This window comes from Pogonomyrmex barbatus, unplaced genomic scaffold, assembly GCF_055798465.1.
Source record: "Pogonomyrmex barbatus isolate J1 unplaced genomic scaffold, ASM5579846v1 scaffold19, whole genome shotgun sequence".
NCBI classification, from domain to species: domain Eukaryota; kingdom Metazoa; phylum Arthropoda; class Insecta; order Hymenoptera; family Formicidae; genus Pogonomyrmex; species Pogonomyrmex barbatus.
In genome coordinates, this window is record NW_028297115.1 from 3,364,899 (window position 1) to 3,387,956 (window position 23,058).

Consider the following 23,058-nt stretch of genomic DNA (forward strand, 5'->3'; position numbering starts at 1 on the left):
TAACAGCAATCACTAATTGCGATGTTTGTGAAAATTGTTAACAATTGTTAACAATAATGATCGATCGTCCATCGATGCGGTGATGTATGCATGATGAATTCCGTGGCTGTTTCGGTACAGCTGATTTTGACATAGGGAGTTGTCTTGGGGATGTTATCACTCTGATCACAGGAATCAGGAGTTCCCAATTCTTTTTATTCCGTCGCCTAAGGTGGAGATGTGTCAGATGACTCAACGAGTATCCTAGTCTTGACGGAAGTTGTCGTCGAGAGCGCTCGACGCCACCGGGGAGACCCCGGTGTTTTGACGGTCGTCAGGGAGAGCCCTGACGAATTTATTGGCTGTGTCGAGGTGCTCCTTGACAACGTTTCGGAAGATATCGAGAGCGATAGATCTCTATGATCGAGCGCATTCGGCCGTGCTGAGGTGCTTCCCAGTACTACAAGAGATTTCCGCGGGAGGTAAACGGGATGGTAAATCGTGGTCGAGCGCATGCTCGGTCATGCTGGAGTGCTCCCTAGTACTTCACGATTTCCCTGCTTGATTTCGGACTTGAAATATTTCTCGGCTTCTCTCGCACGATGCTGTGCTCGAGATGTCGGGAACAAGACAGGTGCTCTTTGTGGAAAGTGAACTCTTTTTCTAAGATCAGCCGCGGTATTTCGATACGGAACGGATTCGGATTGGCCGATCTCGGGGATGGGCTCCCCTTCCCCGGAGTGATAGGAAATTTGGAAGTAGAAATCGGAAATGGAGCAGGGATTATGTTTTGTTCTGTGGCGCGATACTCGGCACGATACGGGGAGCGCGCTAACTCCTTGGCGCGGTATTCGGCGCGGCGCAGAAAGCGCGCTTGTTCCTAGGCGCGATATTCGGCACGGTGCGGGCGGTGTGCTTCGCGAAGCTAAACACGTGTTCGTCGAGCACATGCTTAGCTTCGCTTGTGTAGATTCTCCGAGATAGACACTCGGAGAATTCCGTGTGTGTAAGATTAAAAATGGGCGCAAAGCGCTGATTTGCGATGACGAATCGCATTCCGCCCGATAATCGGCAGTCCTTGACGGGTGATCGATCGAGAAACTTTAATTAAAACGAGGTGAGGAGTCGCCTCGTTTTTGTCGCTTCGTTTGTCGCTTCGTTACATATTTTTACTAATTCATTCAGCATTCCATGTTTCACTGATCAGTTGAATTTTACTGATTATTAGTGGTATACTTGAGACTGATGCATTCAGCGAATAATCACTGGTAATCAATGATTATCCACTGATTCAAATTTAGAGAGTACTCATACATACATTTCTGCATACATATGAGCAAATTTTCGTGATGACTTTTTGTATCACATTAGGTACCTTAATTCTAAGAATGCAACGTTATTTCTTCATTTAATGTAATTTTCTAGCAATATCAGTTTTGTAAGTACAGGCTGCAAAATTTTTATATAAAATAAGTATTGATACGACTTGACAACTCTGGAAGCCATATTAAAATAATGGTAAAAAACAATCTACATTATAAAAATTTGTCACATTCTTGATACAAAATTCATATGCTAGACACGTATTAATGCGTAAAGTTTAATTATGGAAACGTATTTCCAAATCTATAAAATTAATACAAATTGAACCAATATAAAAATTACTGTATTCTGTTTGTAATATACGAGTTCAGCAATGGGTTCCCTTAATGGGTTAAATTCCATAACGCTTAATTCAAATGATCGTATTTTTTATACTATTGATTTTTGGACTTTGGCAAAGGAAACTTTTGATTAGCATCACTAAAGCAAAACATATTTCAATTTCAGCCAATTTGACCGAAGCCACTTCTTTCATATAAAATGTGCGGAGTCCATTATTTTATAAATTTATTTTACATTTATTTAAAAATATGACAACGTAAACTATAACACACAGTAAATTTGTCAAATTGTCTTAACTTTTCTTATTAATAAATATTTCTTTTTTTTCATGAGAAAACTTTTCATGCTACTCAACATAATCGAGATCATAAAACATTAATTTAACTCTTTCACTATGTAGCATATGTACACAGAAAAAAGACATGCCATAATTTTTTAGACTTTTATAAGATATGATTTTAATATTAAGATTTTTGAAATCGCTGAATTTGAATATGATATTAGAATTTCAAAAGTCAAAATGATTTCCAGTGTATATACATCACATATGCACATTTAAAGAAAATCGATTTACTCTTTTGTGATTTGCATGAAATTTAGTATTCTACAGTTTTCGAGGTCGCTGAATTGAAATGTGATATCTAAGTTTCAAAATTTAAATGGCGGATTCAATATAACGGATCAAAATTTAGAAAAATGATATTTTTATAAAAACAGTTGTTCTAAGGTTTTCGAGATCGCTGAATCCAAATATATTTAATAATATATTTGGATTCAGCGATCTCGAAAACCTTAGAAACCTTAGAATAATATATTTAATAATATATTTATAAACTTATATAAATATATTTAAACTTCAAAATTCAAAATAGCGGATCCAATATAATGGATCAAAATTTGGAAAAATAATAGAATTTTTATAAAAATAATTATCCAAAGATTTTCAAGAGCGCTGAATTTTAATTTTTTCTTATTTATTTTTGAATTAAATTTTTATGTTCCATATTCTTGTGATTAATTTCGAGATATCTCACATTAAGTTTCGTCCATGTATAATTTCGAAATTCTGATATCATATTCGAATGCAATGATCTTAAAAACCTTAGGATAATCATTTTTATAAGAATCCAATTGTTTTTTTCAAATTTTGACCCATCATATTAAATCTGCCATTTTAAGTTCTGAAATTCTGATATCATATTCTAATATCATATTCAGCGATCTCAAAAAACTTAGGATAATTATTTTTATAAAAATCTAATTACTCTTTCAAATTTTAATCTGTCAACGAAATCATTTTGAATTTTGAAATTCTAATATCATATTCAAATTCAGCGATCTCAAAAATCTTAATATTAAAATCATATCTTAATATAAAAGTCTAAAAAATTATGATGTAGTAAAAGGGCAAATGAGAATCAGCGCTGTTTACGGTGCGCAATTTACATTCTTTATTACAATTTAAAAATATATAACATACGTTTCGATTCTAGTTTGAGTCATCCCTTGAGTGTATACAAAAAATAAAGATACCGTGTTCATCCGATGTGCTCACTAACGTTAATTTCGCTAACTCGAATTATTATGATCGTATCGTCATCCTTAAAGAGATAAGACAGTCTTATAAGAACAGTCTTATAAGGACAGTAGACTCTACTGAGAAATTATGTTTCATACAGTGATAAAAAAACAACACCCTTACGCTTTATCAATTCTAGACAATCTGTGTTGCTTGATCCAATTTCGTTAATTGCTAGCAGTATACAGTTGAATCAATCATTGTGTCTGAGGATAACAACTCGTAATAGATGACACTCTTGAAATCTCACCATACGAAGATCATGATCTTCTTCGGATGCAATTTCACCTTCGAGATTGTTTGCAGTGCTATGCTTTGTTACGTGCCGAAACTCGGGATTTGAAAACTATTATTTTTTGTTCCCCTTTGTCGAACAAATTTTAAGTATCGCGTTATTTAAGTAATTTAGGACATCCCTTCCTTTTTTTCTCTTCCGACACACTTTCACTTTAGTCCTGTCCAAACAACTCATAACACATCATCACGTTTTCCAAAATTCTCACGTAGTTTTCCCCTTTTAGAAAACCGTCCCAACCGTTATATTCTTGCATCAAAACGCGTCGCGTTATTGGTTATTACGTCAGCAAAATACCGCCTACCTCGTCTTGGACGAAGATCCTTCCTGAACACGAAAGTAGTTCTCATCAAAAACTCGAAGGAAAAACATCGCAATCTCGTCAAGTGTATCGTGTGCGAGAAATAAAATTCAACCTTACAACAATCCTATGAATTCTCTGAATTCTTAATTCCTCTACACATTACGTCGCGACTCGCACGTAACAACTGGTGGCAGCGGTACCGAACCATTTAAGAAGGTTGAAGCATCTACCAACACCTCTGTTTTGCCAACAAGACTGAGTCAACGAAACAAAGCACGAAGGAAGAGAACACAGTCAATCAAGATTAAAATCGAGAAAACTTCGCAATCTAGTAGAAGATTAAAGTCTGGTTGACGATTATTGTTTCCACTTGACGAAGGCGACAATTGGAACGATTATTCCTCATAATTGTACGATTTGGCTACCTATAGTCCGATGAAACCCTGGTGAATTGTGGCATAAAAGCAAAAAAAAAAAAATCACTTGAGGTAAAAGGCATTAAGGAGCCGATACGTCGCAGACGGAAACCCCGCAGTGGGCACGGAAAAGGACCACGAGACATCCCGGAACGAAAGCAAATATCCTTTCGAGATAACGCCGACGGCAACGACGAGACTCCATAGACAACCGACACGTAAAAAGGACTTCATTGAACGACGGCATCCTGAACAACCTCATCGAACGACGAGATTCTGCATTAGCGATGAATATTTCCCGGACAACCACATGTTACGTTCTGCTGTTACTGTAAGTCTTACGAAGTCATATGAGTTATAGAAATTCCAAAGCGCACTATAATACAGATAGTTCCGAAAGTAGCTCTATAAATAATAATTTCGAGTCCGATATATCTTTGAAAGAAAAACCGACAATTACGAACGATCGAGCGTCATCACTAGTACACATTATGGATGAACCAAGCCATACCCGTGACCAACAAAGTCGAAGATCTTCTACTTCGACAAGCAATAGTTATTTTTCTGTTCGTCATAGCTTATCACTCTTGCCAGTCTTTAATGATACGAATGTTCCGGTACATCAATTCACATCTGACTTTAAAGGAGTCCTCGAATTAACTGAACCAGAAGAAAGATTATTTTTCTTTAGAGCTGTTTTACAAACTAAATTAACAGGAGACGCTGCGTTAATTAGGTCAATATATACCATAACGAATCCCGACGAATTATGTAGCGCGTTAGAAAAAGAATTCGGTAATTTCAAATCTTTCGATAATTGGGAATTGGAAATAAACAATCTCAGACAGCATAGGAATGAATCCTTGGAGGAATACATTAATAAAGTAAGAAAATTAAATTCTGAAATGATTGTCGCGATTTCTAACTACCCTGATCCGACGGCAAGAACAGGACTAAAAGTATTTGCTACTAATAAACTAATAGATCATTTTATAGGATTGCATAGATATATAGGGCAACATCTTTTAGTGCAAAAATTTAATACTTTAGAAGACGCGATAGAAAGTACTGTTAGATTTGTTAAAAAATCTCAATATCATACAGACAGACTTAAATTTAATAATCACAATCAATCAAATTATGTAACTTGCAATTATTGTAAAAAGATCGGTCATTCCGAAAACGAATGCAGGAAAAAATATTTTAATATGCAAAACCGAAATACAAACTCAAATTTTCCACACAATAACTATCGCTATAATAATCGCGAATTTAATACTGTGCAAAACTTTGACAATAATTCAAGACCCAGATTTAATAATAATAATAGTAATACACAAACTAATAGTTATCAAGAAAATAGTAGACGAAATTATAATAATCGAAATAACCCTATCAACTCACCAAATAATTATCACTATAACGGCAATCAATCTAATAATTCGCATTTAAACTACCAAGGCCAAGCGAAGAGCGCGCAACGCTTAATCAACGAGTCGCGCGAATCCAATCCACATAATAGAAACAACGCAAGAACATACACAATCCGAACAACCTTCCGAAATCTTATCACTATCCCCTTCGACAAGCTCACAAATCCATCAATTCTTATTAGATACGGGCGCTGATATTAATATTATTAAAGCAAGCTCTTTACTTCGCGACACGTTAGTATATCAGGATAACAAAGTTGAAATTCAAGGCATAACAGAAGAAAAGCAACAAACTCTTGGGACAATATACTTAAACTCGGAAAACGGAGTTCATGAATTTCACGTAGTACCTAGCAAATTTCCATTAAAAGAACAGGGAATTATAGGGTCAACCTTTTTACGGCAGGAAAATGCAAAAATAGATTTTGAAAGGCGAACCGTTACAATCAGAAATAATAAAATATATCCATTAGAATTTAGTAATATAGTAACCCTACCAGCTAGAAGCATGTGTTTATGCACAATTAAAACAAAACAAAATAATATCGAAAACGGATTAATAAATCAACAAGAAATTTTGCGTGATGTTTTCCTTATAAATAATATTATAAAAGTAACTAATAATGAAACTCGTACGTATGTAATTAATACAACGGAAGAAGAAATTAATATCGAGATACCCGCAATTAATGTAGAGCCAGTGTTAATCGACACGAGCCCGAGGGACAGCCCTACATACTCTATAGATTCGATTATCTCAAATAATTTAACGGATAGATTGAAAATATTGAAAGAAAATTTACGACTAGAACACTTAAATAAACAAGAAAAGCTCTCTATACTACCAGTTATCGAAAATTATAATGATATATTTTATTTACCGGGAGATAAACTAAAAGGTACAAATAGAATTACACATTCCATTTCCACCACAGATGACACTCCGATAGTTGTAACAATACAGATACCCTCCTGTTCATAAAGAGGAAATAAAACAACAAGTAAATAAACTGCTTGATCAAGATATTATTCAGCCTTCACTTTCTCCGTTTAATTCTCCGTTATGGGTAGTACCGAAAAAACCCGACGCTGATGGTAACAAAAGATGGAGATTGGTAATAGATTTCTGTAAACTAAACAAAAAAACAGTCGGGGACGCATACTCTTTGTCAAACATAACGGACATTCTTGACCAACTAGGTAAAGCCAGATACTTCTCATGTTTCGACTTAGCTTCGGGTTTTCACCAAATTCCTATGAATCCACAAGACTCAATTAAAACCGCCTTCAGTACACCTAATGGTCATTATGAATATAAAAAAATGCCCTTCGGTTTAAAAAATGCTCCCGCGACATTCCAAAGACTAATGGACAACGTTTTAACGGGTTTACAAGGAAACATTTGTTTTGTTTATTTAGACGATATTGTCATTTATGCGGAATCATTGAAAGAGCATACTGAAAAACTTATTCAACTCTTTAAACGATTAAGAGAAGCCGGTCTTAGTCTACAACCGGACAAGTGCGAATTCTTCAAAAAGGAATTGCTTTATCTAGGTCATATAATTTCTGAAAACGGCGTGAAACCTAACCCAGAACAAATAAAAGCGATAAAGGAATATCCCATCCCGAAAAACCATAAAGAACTCAGACAGTTTTTAGGCCTTGTAGGATATTATCGACGTTTCATAAAAAATTTTAGTGCAATTACCCAACCTTTTACAGCACTTTTTAGAAAAAATATACCATTCAACTGGGAAATGCAACAACAAATAAATTTCGAAAAAATCAAAGAATTACTGTTGAACGAACCTATATTACAATACCCGGATTTTAATAAGGAATTCATATTAACTACAGACGCGAACGACGAAGGAATTGGCGCGGTTCTATCACTAAAGTTGGATACGATCTTCCTATTGCTTACGCTTCCCGGACACTTAACAAAGCAGAACGTAATTACGATACCACAGAAAAAGAACTTTTAGCCATCGTGTGGGCTACAAAACACTTTCGACCATATTTGTACGGCAAAAAGTTTAAAATAATAACCGATCATAAACCATTGATTTGGCTTTTTAACGTTAAAGATCCATCGTCGCGTTTAATGCGGTGGAGATTAAAATTAGAAGAATATGACTACGAAATTTTATACAAAGAAGGAAAACAAAACACTAATGCAGACGCTCTTTCTCGAATACCGCAAATATCAGCCTTACAAAGTAAAGCTTCGAGTAGCAATCACGTAAATCCTAGTTATAGTTTATTTCTACAACATGCATTAAATGATTCATTATGAAAGACAAATAATATAATTCCTCAGACTTCAGGCAACATAAAAGGATTATTAGTAAAAGAAGCGATCCCTTCCCCAAAAATTAAAATTACACTATCAAAAATTGACGGAAACAAAGCGAAAAATATAACACTAACACCAGGAGATATTAACGTAATAAAAAAGAAACGCTCAACCGAGATACATCTTATTACACGAGAAAATGAACAGGCACTTGTAAATCTAGAAACTATATTCGAGTGTTTAATTAAATTAAAATATGCTATCTCGAATAATCAAACGATAATATCAATAGCTCCGATAGGAGATATTACAAATAAAGCAAGAATCACTCAAATGATTAAATATATATTTAAAGACACACCAATTAAAGCATTTTTATTAGAATCCGTACCTAAAGAAATTACTGATCCGAATACAAAATAAGATATACTCAAAGAATTACATAATTCAAAAATCGGTGGTCATAAAGGCGTCACGAAAACGAATTCAACAATATTACTCATGGGATGGTATGAAACAAGACGTGAAAAAATATATAAAAGCTTGTCACGATTGCCAAAAACGAAAATTAGTCCGCGAAAAGACGAAAGCTCCTATGTTAATTACAGACACGCCAAGCGAGGCATTTCAAAAAATTGCGATAGATATTGTAGGACCCCTACTGGAAACAGAAACTGGGAATAAATATATATTGACGACACAGGATCAGTTGACAAAGTTTTGCACAGCCTATCCATTATCAGATACTAACAGTACAACGATAGCTAATATAACAATTAATAAATTTATTTATACTTTTGGTTCACCTGCAGAATTGTTGTCTGATCAAGGTAATAACATATCCGGAGAAATAATGAAAGAAGTTAGCAGAATTTTTAAAATAAAACAAATCAAAACTAGCGTTTATCATCCACAATCAAATGGATCATTGGAACGTTCTCATCATGTATTAGCCGAATACTTAAAACCTTATATTAATGATCATCAGAATAATTGGGATTCGTTTCTAGACGCCGCAATGTTCTCATATAATACCTCGTATCATGAAAGTATAAAGATATCTCCTTATGAATTAATATTTGGTCGCAAACCGATACCTTCGACTCTTGTTGAGCCACGACGAGAAATAACACATAGAGAATTTCTCGTAGATTTAGTTGAGAGACTAACTTATTTGAAAAAACACGCAGCGGAAAATCTCCAAAAAGCTAAAGAATCGGCTAAACAATATTATGACAAACGCGTAAAACCTTTAATACTAGATCCTGGAGACTATGTTTACGTATTCCACGAGACAGTTAGAACAGGCAGTAAAAAATTAACAGATCAGTACGATGGTCCATTTGAAGTTTTGCATCGAATAAACGATGTTAATTATGAAATTAAAAAAGGTAGACGTAATCAAATCTTACATGTCAATAAATTGAAACGCGCATATTTCTCTTTGCAGGATAATAAGGATGGTTAATTCGGAAACAAACCTCTTCGTTAATCAACCGCTAGAGAAATTAGCAGGGATTTATTTCGAAAATTTAGGAGAACTACATATTTTTAGAGACCATTGGAAATTTGTAAATTATGTAAACCTTGCGCCGTTAGAAGAAAAAGAAGAAATATTAAAATTTTATACTAATAAGATAGATCTTTTGTGTTACATTACATATAACTTCGGGCGTGGTACAACATGCTCGGGAGCGCAAGAATTACAGCGCTTAAAACGTAAAAGCAAGTTTAAAAATTGATAGAGAAACCATTAACGATTTAATAGGACGAGCCGATGACGTGAACGAATTCAAGCGCAGATCCAAACGAGGAGTTTTTGATTTTGTTGGTCAAATAGTGAAAATTCTTTTTGGTACATTAGATTCATCCGATGCAGATTATTATAATGAACAAATAGATCTCGTATATAATAACTCACGACAACTAACAAATCTATATAAAAAACAAATAAGTATTATTCAGTCTGCTATTGGTAATTTTTCAAATGCTTTTACGGCAAGCAAACAAAAATTTAAAGAAGTAGATTTTAACTTAAATACTCTTAATAAAGAAATTTTAAAGAACACGAAAACTGATGTACAGATAAATACCAAAATTAATTCATATCTTATAGAGTGTTCGGAAATGATACTTGAATACGAATTAGAATTAGGAGTATTAACAGACGCCATATTACTAGCACGTCGAGGCTTGATTTATCCAAAAATACTCACACCAAAAGAATTGTTCAATAATTTAAAAGCGACCCGATATGCGTTAGATGATAAGCGATTGCCTGTAGCCTTGGAACCTAACGAATTTACTAATCTAATAGATGTTAGCGATGTAAACGTATTTTATAAAAATCATCGATTAATTTATGTAATAGAAATGCCGTTAATCGAACAAAAAGATTTCACCTTATATCACACAATCCCATTACCAATCAAGCAGGGCGAAAGGAGTATTTATGCGTTCATAAATCCAATTTATACTTACCTAGGTATTAGATCCGAAACAACTGTATACTCATCTAACGGAGCATGATGTCCTCTAAATGTAAGAAAATTAATAATGTGATGATTTGCAAACAAACGGATTTATTATATCAAATTTCGGCGATTCATAACTGTGAATCTGAATTATTAAGATCAGCTAGATTAGAAAGCATACTAAAAGAATGCGATATCCGAGTAATGAGAATTCACAACACAGTTTGGTATCAATTAAAAATTACAAACTCATGGCTATACACTGCTCCTCGTAATGAAGCTCTTCATATTTTGTGCGAAGATAACAAACCACGACAAACCCAATTATTCTCGGACTTATTAAATTATCGGCGAATTGAGATGCCATTTCAGATAATGCTCTGTTACGGAGTTGAAAAACGAGAATTATTAATATCATTGAAAAAGACTTCATACCTAATGTTAAACTTAATATGAGCAAATTATGCGAAGACCTTAAGAAACATAATGTAAACATTTCAGATCTCCCTTTATTAAATATTGGTAAAACTCCTAATTTAGACGTCCATTTATTAAAGACAGCGAGCACTGCTTTAGACGAAATTTATAGAGAAGCGGAGGAGGTAGGTAAACATCATCGAACAGAAACGTTTTATCGAAAGGTAACTAATTGGTTTTATTATATATTATATACCATTGTCGGTCTAGTTATTCTGTATATAATAGGGAAATGTTCATTAATAAGCAAAATCATTCACATTATTAAAGTCTGTTGCGTACCAAAAGAAGGTTGTACTCAATATTTCTACAAATGTTTCAATAATAATGTTAACACCCGCCATCCGCAAGATAATAATCGACAGGTTACATTTACTGCGATTCCTACTGAATATAATGAACCCTCCCAAGATAATTTAATTTTTAAACCCAAAAGAAATACAGAGACACGCCGATCTCGTTCTCGAAATGATCGACTTTCAAATCTAACTTAACGCTAATTGTAAGTCACGTATATATATATATATATAAGTAATATCTGCGTATGATTATACTAAACTTAAGTAATTAACTTAGTGTGTGTGTCGATATGTTATAATTGTAATTTTAAACCACCATACTGTCACGTTCAGATTATTATTATTATTAAGCTACGCAAATTGATTATAATTATATCTACGAAATCCGAATGTATTTTGCGGTATATCAAGAAGGATCTTCAATTTAAGGGAGGAGGTGTTATGTGCCGAAACTCGGGATTTGAAAACTATTATTTTTTGTTCCCCTTTGTCGAACAAATTTTAAGTATCGCATTATTTAAGTAATTCAGGACATCCTTTCCTTTTTTTCTCTTCCGACACACTTTCACTTTAGTCCTGTCCAAACAACTCATAACACATCATCACGTTTTCCAAAATTCTCACGTAGTTTTCCCCTTTTAGAAAACCGTCCCAACCGTTATATTCTTGCATCAAAACGCGTCGCGTTATTGGTTATTACGTCAGCAAAATACCACCTACTTCGTCTTGGACGAAGATCCTTTCTGAACACGAAAGTAGTTCTCGTCAAAAACTCGAAGGAAAAACATCGCAATCTCGTCAAGTGTATCGTGTGCGAGAAATAAAATTCAACCTTACAACAATCCTATGAATTCTCTGAATTCTTAATTCCTCTACACATTACGTCGCGACTCGCACGTAACAGCTTTCATGATCTTTTACGCTATATTATCGTAGACGATCCATTTTTCACTTGTTGCTTATCACTGCTTCAAAAATTGGTTGTTTTCTTAGCATTGTTTTCCGCAGCAAATCGCAGGTGGATATGCGATAGATAGCCAGGTTAACTTCAGTTAATTCGTGCGGCATCCAAACATTGAATTAAGAAATGTATCCTAGATGGCGCAATTATTTTCTACGTTTGTATGGGATATACTCAATGCTGTAATAATCTCTCGCACCGATTGGGATGGATTTTTATCAATGAGGATCTTGATATCAGTTGAATCAATCTCGGGCGATCAGAATAGGGCGCACTATCGAAATCACCAGAACGAAATTTGGCAAACCACTTTTGGCAAAACGCGTTTCGTTAAAGCACCATCCCCATAAACACGACATATCTTTTTATGAGCCTCCGTAGCTCGTTTGGCTTTTTTGAAATAATACAACAAAATATGACTATAATGCACGTTATTTATTTCCATTTTCACAATACTGATTAGTTACATTAAAAATAGGTTATATGAAACATAACTTTTCAAATACATTCGAATTACGTGATAGCGTCGAGAAAAAAAAAGAGTGAATCAGAATGAATATGCACCAAAACAAAAATCGAATAAAAAACTTATTTGTCAGCATAATAAATCTAGATTCCCCAAGTGATCTGGTGATTTTTGATAGCTGAGCAGTGTATCATTATTTCAAAAATTATTCTACTTTTGCGTGATCTATTGGACAGATGTCTTATTTTCTAGTATTTTTTTATATGTTTTTATATGTTTTTATATGTTTTAAAAATATGAAAATATGTTTTTAAGAGAAAAACACAAAATAAAACTATATAACATAGAAAACTTTATGTATGTCATATGTATTTCTCGCTTGATATAAGTCATAATTCAATATGACCGCAGTAAAAAAGTTGAGTCTTAATTCTATTAAAGGCATTCTAACAAGATAACTTGCACAAGTAAATTTGCGTAAATCCGCATTTCATTCCGGAGTGCTCATACTACCAAAAATCAATAAAATATTAATTTGCTTACAAATTATTGACAAATTTAATCAAAATTTGACACTAGTATCAATGTTCTCATTAGGCTTATGTTTTGTATACAGAATCTATTGACATGATATGACAGTATATTGTCTAAAACTGAACATAGCCTGCTAATATAATTCGTTTACAAAATAACGGTAGAAACCGAACATAATCTGCGCAATATAATGACAAATAGGCAGCAGAAATCGAACAGATTTTGTTGTTTTATATAATATAAATTATAACATTATTAGTAGTAAACTTGGAAAATAATGTCTCTATTATCTTTTTAATTATTTTAAAAGAATAACTTTTTATTAATAAGAAATTAATATACTCTTTACAGTACAAGTAAACTATGAAATTTTTTTTAAATGTATACTATATATGCATCCTTGGTTTATGTGTGTATAAATTATTTTTCAGATGTCATGCTCAGTAATGTTTTTACAAAGATACAATTATGTCTTATACACATAAAAGATATGTAAATAACAATACAATATGTAAATATGTCATATGTAAATAATATCTAAATTTTGATTAAAATATATATATTTATATATTTTTTATATAACAATTTATATATTTATTATATAAAAAATCTAACAAATTTTATCTGCGAGAAACAAATACAAACCAACGGCAATCTTACAATTATATGGATTAAGAAAAAAGTCTTTTTACAAGTTGAAGCATAATTGAAACATATTTTTTTTAATTGTTTACAGACTTTTTATTAAACCAAATGTACGTTTTGATCGATGACCTTCTGCAATTTTCGATTAGAGCCATTATTCCATCGGTGTAGAACTTCGATGATTTCTCGATAAAAAATCGAAATAAATGATTTTCGCCTCTTTTGAAGTCAAGTTTATTCCATTAAAAGAATTCTGCAAAGATCGAAACAAATGGTAATTGGACGGTGCAAAGTCAGAACTATACAATGGATGCAAAACTTTCTAGCCAAGCTCTCTTAATTTTTGTCAAATCATCAAAGATGTGTGTGGCCTTAGCGTTGTCATGGAAGACAACATTTTTTTCTATTAATCAATTTTAACCGCTTTTCCTGAATGATTTGCTTCAATCGCATTAATTGTTGATAGAGATCAAAATCAATCGTTTTGCTTAGAAGCAGCAGTTCATATGGACGACTCCTTTCTCCCAACATCAGCTTCTTTGGCGTCAATTTAGGCTTTGCGATTGCTTGTGATACCTTCTTCGACCATGATCTTTTTCGAACATTATTATCATATATTATCCACTTTTCATTGCCCGTTATCTATCTTTTCAGAAAAAATTCGATTTCGTTTCTTTTCAACAGCAATTCGCAAATGGAAATTCAATACATTAAATATTTTACCGTCAAATCATGTGGCAAACAACGAGCTTCTTTGTGTATCCAGCTTTACACAAGTGCCTCAAAACAGTTTTATGATCAATGTTTAACTCCTTGGTTATGTCACAGCTGCTGCATGATAATTATTTTCTTTAATTTTTTTAAAGATTTCATCGATATTTTTCACAATAGGCGACTAGATGTGCATCTTTGACATCGAAATTTCCATTTCAAAGTCGACGAAATCAATTCGCTGCTGTTTGTCTAATTGGAGCATCCTCTTCATAAACACGACAAATTTTTTCTCTGATTTGCGCAGCGTTTTTCCCTTTTTTATAATAAAAAAGTGAAATGTATCGGTATGTAATGTTCCTGATTTTCACTCATTTTCAAATTTGAGATCATTCAAATCTATGATCAATCTTTTTCATCTATTTCATCTATTTCAAAATAATAAAAAGAGAAGGCCGACAAACGAGCGAGAAATTAAATGTTGTAAGACATATTGGAGTAACATGATACAATATTTATTACCATCTAAAAAATTTTTTATTATTTATATGAGAAAGTCAACATAAAAAATAAACTTTAATTTAAAATTGAATGTTTCGGCTTCACAGAGTCTTCTTCAGCAATATATTTAAAAAACCGATCAGGAAAACCACAGATAAAAAATTCTCGGAGAGTAGTATCTTTCAAAGCATTACAACTTATGACTGGGTTACATGAAATAGCGCGTTTAGTCATAATGTAAATTGAATTTATACCGGAAATGACAAAGCAGTGCGATACATAATTACCACAAATCTTACACAATCGTCGTGTATCAAAAAAATATATCTAAGACGGAGAGAGAAATGTTGGTACGAAATAAGAAACCTTTAATACTGCCGCTCCTGTCACATTGATGCAGTCCAATCTCACGTTCTCTTAAAGGTGTAAAAATTGTGAGATTAACGGGATTATTTATCATAGGCGCGAATATCTTCGAGTCAATAAATAGGCCTCAATGGTTGTCAACAATTTTTTCTCTAGGCAAAGTCCTTATTAAAACGTATAAATCTATTAAGTATAACATGTAAACAAATTTTATCATTGTACAAATCTAGACGGTTGAATCGATAAAAATTAAATGCTGTCCGATTATGACTTATTTGTGAGTGGAACGGAAAAAACGTAAAACGTGATAAGCGAAGTATTGTGTGTAATAATAAATGATAGCCTAATCTTCGGAAATTCTTTTAGACAAATTTCAGCCATCAAACAACAGAAAGTAACCATTCGACAAAGAACTCTGAGATGTTCAAACGAAAAAGCATATAGAATATATTATGAGAAGCTGATGGGGGGGAAGGAAGGGAGATTAGAAAGAACATTTATGTTGTCGACAAATTCTTAAGAATGTCAAAGTACACATCGCCAAGTAGCTTAGTATCTTTGTAAGAATTAATGCCTTCTTTATTAATTAATTCTCCTGCTCCTTTATAAATATCATTTCAGAGATCAGCCTCTTATGATAGTTAAATTCGCGGTCTAAAATCTGTTATTCCAATTTGTTATTCCAATGTTATTCCAATCAAATTCATGATTGAAAGAATAGATATGTGACATGTTCTGAAATCACTATATGCTTGGACGGATCCGATATTAATCATAATATTCTTTCATTTTCAAAACCTTTTTGGCCAATATAAGAAGCGCAGCAGTCTTTACATTTTATTTTGTAAATCACATTATTAAGGCTCGGTTGTCTCTTTGTAGCTATATTGAATTATGAGCGAGAAATGACATATAAAAAATTTCTTGCATCGTATAGCTTTGTTCTTGTACTTTTCCCTTAAAACTATATTTTCGTATTCTTAAAACTTGTAAAAAATACTTGTAAAAAATAGAAAATAAGATATCTGTCCAATAAATCACGTAAAAGTGTAAAATAGATCTTGAAATAATGGTACACTGCTTAGCTATTATTAGAAATTATCAGATTATTAGATCTGGTTGTTTCTAATAGCTGAGCAGTGACTATCATTTCTCACCTCTGACGTCACACAACCCATATCGTGCCAAGCCTTAAGCAAAATTTGATCTCTATCATTGTGGATTCGTATTAGTTTATTAAGCTTATTGATAATTCTAAAGCCTAAAGTGGTATATGGATTGTTAACTGCCAAGGCTACCTTCTCAGAAATTCCTTTCACAAAAGAGATGACTAAAAAACTTTTTTTAACGTTATTATTCGAAGCTAAAACATTGTCGGTGTGATTGTGTCACAAAACTCTTATCCACCATTAAAAAGAATTTTCAACCTACGGTTAATATTATTGAAAATAAATTCAATGGGACATGCATTATCCATCTCTATAATACTCGGATATAGAATTCTATATTTTTTTGAAAGAATTGAGAGTGTAGTAAAGCTCTGTCCAAAAGATTAAAACCCTCTTTTGTGACTGATGGGATAGTTCGAAAAATACAAAAGAATTCTGCCCAAAAAAGTATTCTTGTGATATCAATCAATAAAGATCTCATTCTGTCTTTGACTATTAATGAGAGATTTAAAAAACTTAAGTTGCAGTTCTTCTTCCTCTCAACAGTGAAGAATCGGGTGGTAATTATTAAATACTTCTAAAAGAGATGTCATTGTCTGATACCGACAACAAAATGTCGTCCACATAGTAATAAAACAAAGAAACCGGAATTGTCCGTAAACATGTTGTCTCTAAATCCTGCATCATGATATCAGCAATGACAGGCGATAATGGTGAACCCATGGGAGTGCCAAAAGTTTGTTTATAAATATTGTGTTATTCTAATGTGTTTTTACAACATTTAATTTCTCTCTCGTTTGTCGGTTTTCTCTTTTTATTGTTCATCTTACACGAGCTGCTTATTTTATCAATTTACTATTTCAAAATGTTATATGAAATAGTATCTTTCCAATGATATATAACTTAATACGTTACACAATAGTGACACGTAAAAATCGATCGAATCCATCCGTCGACTATATGTAAAAAGATTTTTTCTCCAACCCAAATTATATAAATTGTATTTTAATTCTGTAATAATTGTGCAAAGTTTGCTCGATTTTTGTTGACTAACATTTTTGTGTGCTAACATTGTTGGCAACAACAAAATATGTTTTTTCCACTTGCGGCCTTTCGGCAAACATAATCTGATATTAACATCTATAAGTGCAATATAACATATTATAGAGTATATAGTTTTATTACAAGTTACAATAAATATTAACAAAAATGATTGTCGACGTTACAATAATGAAAAATAGTAAGACAATTGAGAATTATCGCTGTAAACAGTGCGCAATTACACTTTCAATTTAAACTTCGTTTATTGATAAAAGTTCTAAATATTTCAACTCAAATTTGAGTCATCTTCAGTAGTGCAAAATAAAGATATAAATCTGTATCCAATCGATGAGTCCACAAAAACTAATGATGTTATATCAATCAGTCAAATGAATGAAAATAATTAACAATTTTTAATGTAAGACAGTCATCTGTCATCTTTCATGTGAAATAAAATACAAGGATAATTATAAAATGATTGTCACTCACCAGACAGACACAGTTAAGCAATCACAACAAACTTATTTTTTATAAAAAGATAAAAAAAGTTGCTAAGTGTATACGCAGTGTATATGTAAACAATTATTATATGAATGTTACTTTTTAATGGAAAAAAAGTTTTGCAAAATTACATCATAAAAAAAAATTACGTCAAAAATAAAATTACATCTTACTGGTGTTCAAATAATATATAATACTCACTTCTAATAATATATATTATTTGTATATAAAAAATTTGATATTAAAAAAGTGACGCCAAGTTATAGTTATTTATCTTATCTTCAATATACATACAACTGCTTTTAAAAAATAAAGCCCGTGTGATACGTATCTTTATATTCCCATTAACCCATTAACGCCCAAAAGACACGATTTCGACATCTAAATTTAAATTGTCGACGATTATAATGAATTCAAATAGCAAAATTTCGGGAATCACTGTCTCCTATGTTTTGAAGGGTGCTCTTTCCAATGGTAATAAATGGATAGTTAAAAATCTCCCAAAAAAAGTTTTACCATGGAAAAATCAAATTTTTTATTTAAAAAAATTTTTTTATCATTTTTTTCTATTTTTTTTTAAATTATTTAATTAAATATCAGAGTAAATATAAGAGCGCGCATTGTTCTATTATTTAAACTGATTTTAATTTAATAATTGATTTAATAACTCATTTTATAAATTTCGGATTAGTCAGAATCCTTGGAATTCTGTTTGCGATACTCGCAACACCTTCTTATTTTAAAACTCAAATGACAGTAATTCTAATTCTTTTTAAAAAATGATGATATGAAATTGCATCATCTGACTTAATTCAAATATATATCCAATCTAAATGATATATTTTTTAAATAATACCATGTATACAATTTATATAAAAAATCTAATATCAATAATTGGCGCCAAATTATACAAATTATTATATTATACAATATATTATTATTGTTATATAAAGCATCAAATCTTTTATAGTATAATTATTAGATCTTTTTTTTGAAACTTTGAAATATAATAATTTATATAACTTAGCGCCAATTATTAATATCAGATCTGTTATACAAAGTGTATACATAGTATTATTTAAGAAATATATCACTTAGATTGAATATTAAATTGAATCAAGTAATGCAATTTCATATAATTTTTTAAAAAGAATTAGAACTATTATCATTTGAGTTTTAAAATAAGAAGGTGAAGACGGAATTTGAGTCTTAGAATAAAAAGACTTTAATGGGAATATAAAGATACGTATCACACGGGTTTTATTTTATTTCTTTACATCAGGGAACACAGTTCCGATGATCTTGACCTTGATATATGTTATAGAAGTGAGGATATTGATCAACTTTTCCTTAAATTAATCAGTGATCTTGTTTAGTTTTCGAGATATACTTACGTAAAGCTTAATTTTGAAATGTTATTATTCTGTTTATATGACACCTTGTATATGATAGATAGTATACATACATATATATGTCATTTCAAGACAGTATTTATTTATATGTTGGTGGTATCTTTCAATTTACTTATTAGGTATTAGTCGTGCGTCGTTTGCATCATCAACATGCGTCTTCACGAATTTCTCAGCGTTATCGATGATAAAAATAAATTGCTAAATTATTTAATTATTGATTTGTGATACGGGCTGGGTTAGGTTAGATCTTTCAGTAGTGGAGTCTCTCCCCGTAGGAAGAGGCGGAATAAACTGTCTTCAAGCATACACTTCAACGCGAAATTCCACATGGATTTAAGTTTTCATAATGATGATATGGCACATAATGATATTTAATCACCACTGTAATACGGGTTGGGTTAGATTAGGTTAGATCTTTTGATAGTGGAATCCTCTTCCCCCCCGTAGAAGGGACGAAACATACTATCTCCAAGCATACACTTCGATGCAAAGCAAGGTTCATGGGTTTACAACTTTCTGCACGAAATTTAATTCAAATCTATATGTTGCTACACTGATAAAAATTAACATATTTTTCAAACTTTTTCTGTATATAACTTTTTAATAAACAACTTACTTTTTAATAAACAATAATTACTGGTTAAAATCTTTTGATAGTTACTTAGGAGATTGTTATTTAAGATATTGTCCTTGACAATATATTATATGTCCGGGTCAAGAGTATCGGACAATATATGTCCCCTAATGTAAAAATTTAACATTTATATTAACATTTATATAAGTATATCTCAAAACTATACATGAACTATACAAAAACTATACATGAAAACTATACCGTCAATTAAGTTATAAAGAAAAGTCGATCAGTACCCTCATCTCTATAACATGTATCAATGTCAAGGCCATCGAAGCTGTGTTCCCTAATGTAAAGATTTATCTTTATTTTTTAAAAGCAATTGTATATTGAATTTTCGAAATAACTATAACTTGGCGCCACTTTTTTGATATCAAATCTTTCATACAAATAATACATATTATTATTAGAAGTGTGTATTATATGAGGGTAGTCTGAAAAGTTTTGAGCCTAACATAGAAACAAGTATTTTTTTCGGTCAAATATAGTTTTATTTTTCAACATAATCTCCTTTTAAGTCGATACACTTTTCTCATCAATACTTTAACCTCTTTAACCCCTCCAAATAATAGTTGGCGTCTTGCTCCGCAAAATAGGCGTTTACGTATGCGATGATCTCCTCGTTCGATGAAAATCTCTGTCCTCCAAGCGAAACTTTAAGCTTAGGAAACAGGAAAAAGTCGCTGGGGGCCAGATCTGGTGAATACGGTGAGTAGTCAACCAATTCGAAGTGCAGTTCATGAATTTTGGCCATGGCGACTGCCGAAGTAAGCAGGTACGTTGTATCTTGATGGAATAGCACTTTCTTCTTCTTCAAATGCGGCCATTTTTTTGCAATTTCTGTCTTCAGCTTATCAAGTAATGATGCGTAATATGCTCCCGTTATTGTTTTACCTTTTTCAAGATAGTCGATACACACAATTCCGTGATTATCCCAAAAAACAGTCGCCATTACCTTCCCAGCTGATGGAACCATCTTCACCTTTTTCGGAGTAGGTTCACCCTTTGCAGTCCACTGTTTTGACTGTTCTTTTGTCTCTGGAATGTAGTGGTGGATCCAAGTTTCATCTACAGTTATGAATCGACGCAAAAAATCTGACTCGTTTCGCTTGAACCGCTCCAACAAGGAGCCTTGGAAATGTTCATTCGAATTCGTTTTTGGTCCAAAATGAGCAAGCGCGGCATCCAACGCGCGAATAGCTTGCGCATATCCAATTCTTCAGTCAATATATGACAAACGCGTTCTTTCGATATGCCCATAGCCTCTGCTATCTCTCTAACCTTGATTCGACGGTCGTCCAGCACCATTTGGTGAACATTTTCGATGTTATCAGCGATGGTCGCAGTTTTTGGCCGTCCCGAACGCCCATCATCAGCCAAACTGGTATGACCACCATCCATGTTATGTTATGTTTAAATTCAGCTGCCTATCTTTTTATGGTGGCAAATAATGGAGCAGAGTCCCTGTAAACAGCGTCCAACTCGATTTTAACGCAAGCGTATTGCTGCCTTTCAAATGTAAAAATTTAATCACGATACGATATTCAATTTTTTCCATTTTTATAAAAACACATCGACTGACACAAACGACTGTCAAACAACAACTGAGCATCCAAAATGGCTGAAATTTTCACAAAAGTCTTTCAAAGCATATACTATTGTAGTATTAGAATGGTTTTGACGAGTAACGTCATCTTCATGTAAAGGCTCAAAACTTTTCAGACTACCCTCGTATATTATTTGAACATCAGTAAGATGATATAATTTTATTTTTAACGTAATTTTTTTTTATAACGTAATTTTGTAAAACTTTTTTTCCATTAGAAAGTAATACTTTCATATAACTTTTCACATACACACTGCACATACCTTTGGCAACTTTTTTTTATAAAAAGTAAGTTTGTTGTGATATAATTCATTTTGTTATAGTTTATTACAGAATGCTCCTTAGAGTAGGGGTCGGCAAGTAGGTACTGTTCGCGGACGCCCAATGCCCACGGGCAACAGTCGAGCGCGCTGGGGCTAGCATTAGGCGGCTAGGCGCAATAAAGTGAGGAGAAGGGATAACAGAAACGTCTGTTCGTTGAACGTGCTGTTCAAGGAGTAAAAAAATATTGTATTATACAAATTCAGACCCAGAATTAGCATAAATTAATAACTATCTATATTTTAAATAAACAATTCTTACAATATTAAATAAACAACTCTTATAACATTTAATTAATATTTGATTCATAGCTTTCCGATATAATATACGATATATCAGGTGTTATCGTTTTGGCATAACTTAAACGAATTATTGCATTCAAATGTGAATCTGTTAACTGTTCGCGTAATTGCGATTTATTTAATTTCATAGAAAATAATTGTTCACATGAATATGTAGAACCGAACATATTCATTATTTTTACAGCACGAGCATGTAGTCGAGGAAAACATTCTTGAGATATATATGAATAAAATTGTACGATCAGTCATTGTACAAAAACGATTTTTAAGAGCAGTGTCACATTTTAAATCTATTAATTCTAATTGTATATCTGCGGGAACAATTAATATCAACAGTAAAAGGTGTCATAAAAGTAAGTAAGTCTTCTTCTAAAACATTTCCCTAAACCGACAATCGAATTCATTATGTAATAATTGAAGTGAATTTATATATTCTTCATATTGCTTATCTTGAATGTGCATGGCAACAGATAATAAATTTGAAAAATGCAACAACTATCGAGATTGACATTGATTGATCCATAAATTAAGTTTCATTTTAAAAGATCTAATTTGATCAAACATATGAATAATTAATTTATCTTTGCCTTGTAAAGAATAATTTAATGTATTTAAATGATTAGTGATATCCGCAAGAAAGACGAGATTGGCAATCCAGAAAGACTGTG

General features: G+C 32.4%; 1 protein-coding gene and 1 long non-coding RNA gene across 5 annotated transcripts in view; both read right to left on the bottom strand.

Moving 5' to 3' along the window:
• The window catches only part of LOC105427327 (solute carrier family 35 member E1 homolog), a 134,939-nt gene that overhangs the window by 79,961 nt on the left and 31,920 nt on the right, over positions 1 to 23,058 (bottom strand). The window lies entirely within an intron of this gene.
• Positions 18,675 to 22,142, bottom strand: LOC148936924 (uncharacterized). The gene is made up of 2 exons (XR_016138929.1): positions 22,031 to 22,142; positions 18,675 to 21,625 (listed from the first exon to the last, which is right to left on the bottom strand). It is a non-coding gene; the product is annotated as an uncharacterized LOC148936924 (long non-coding RNA).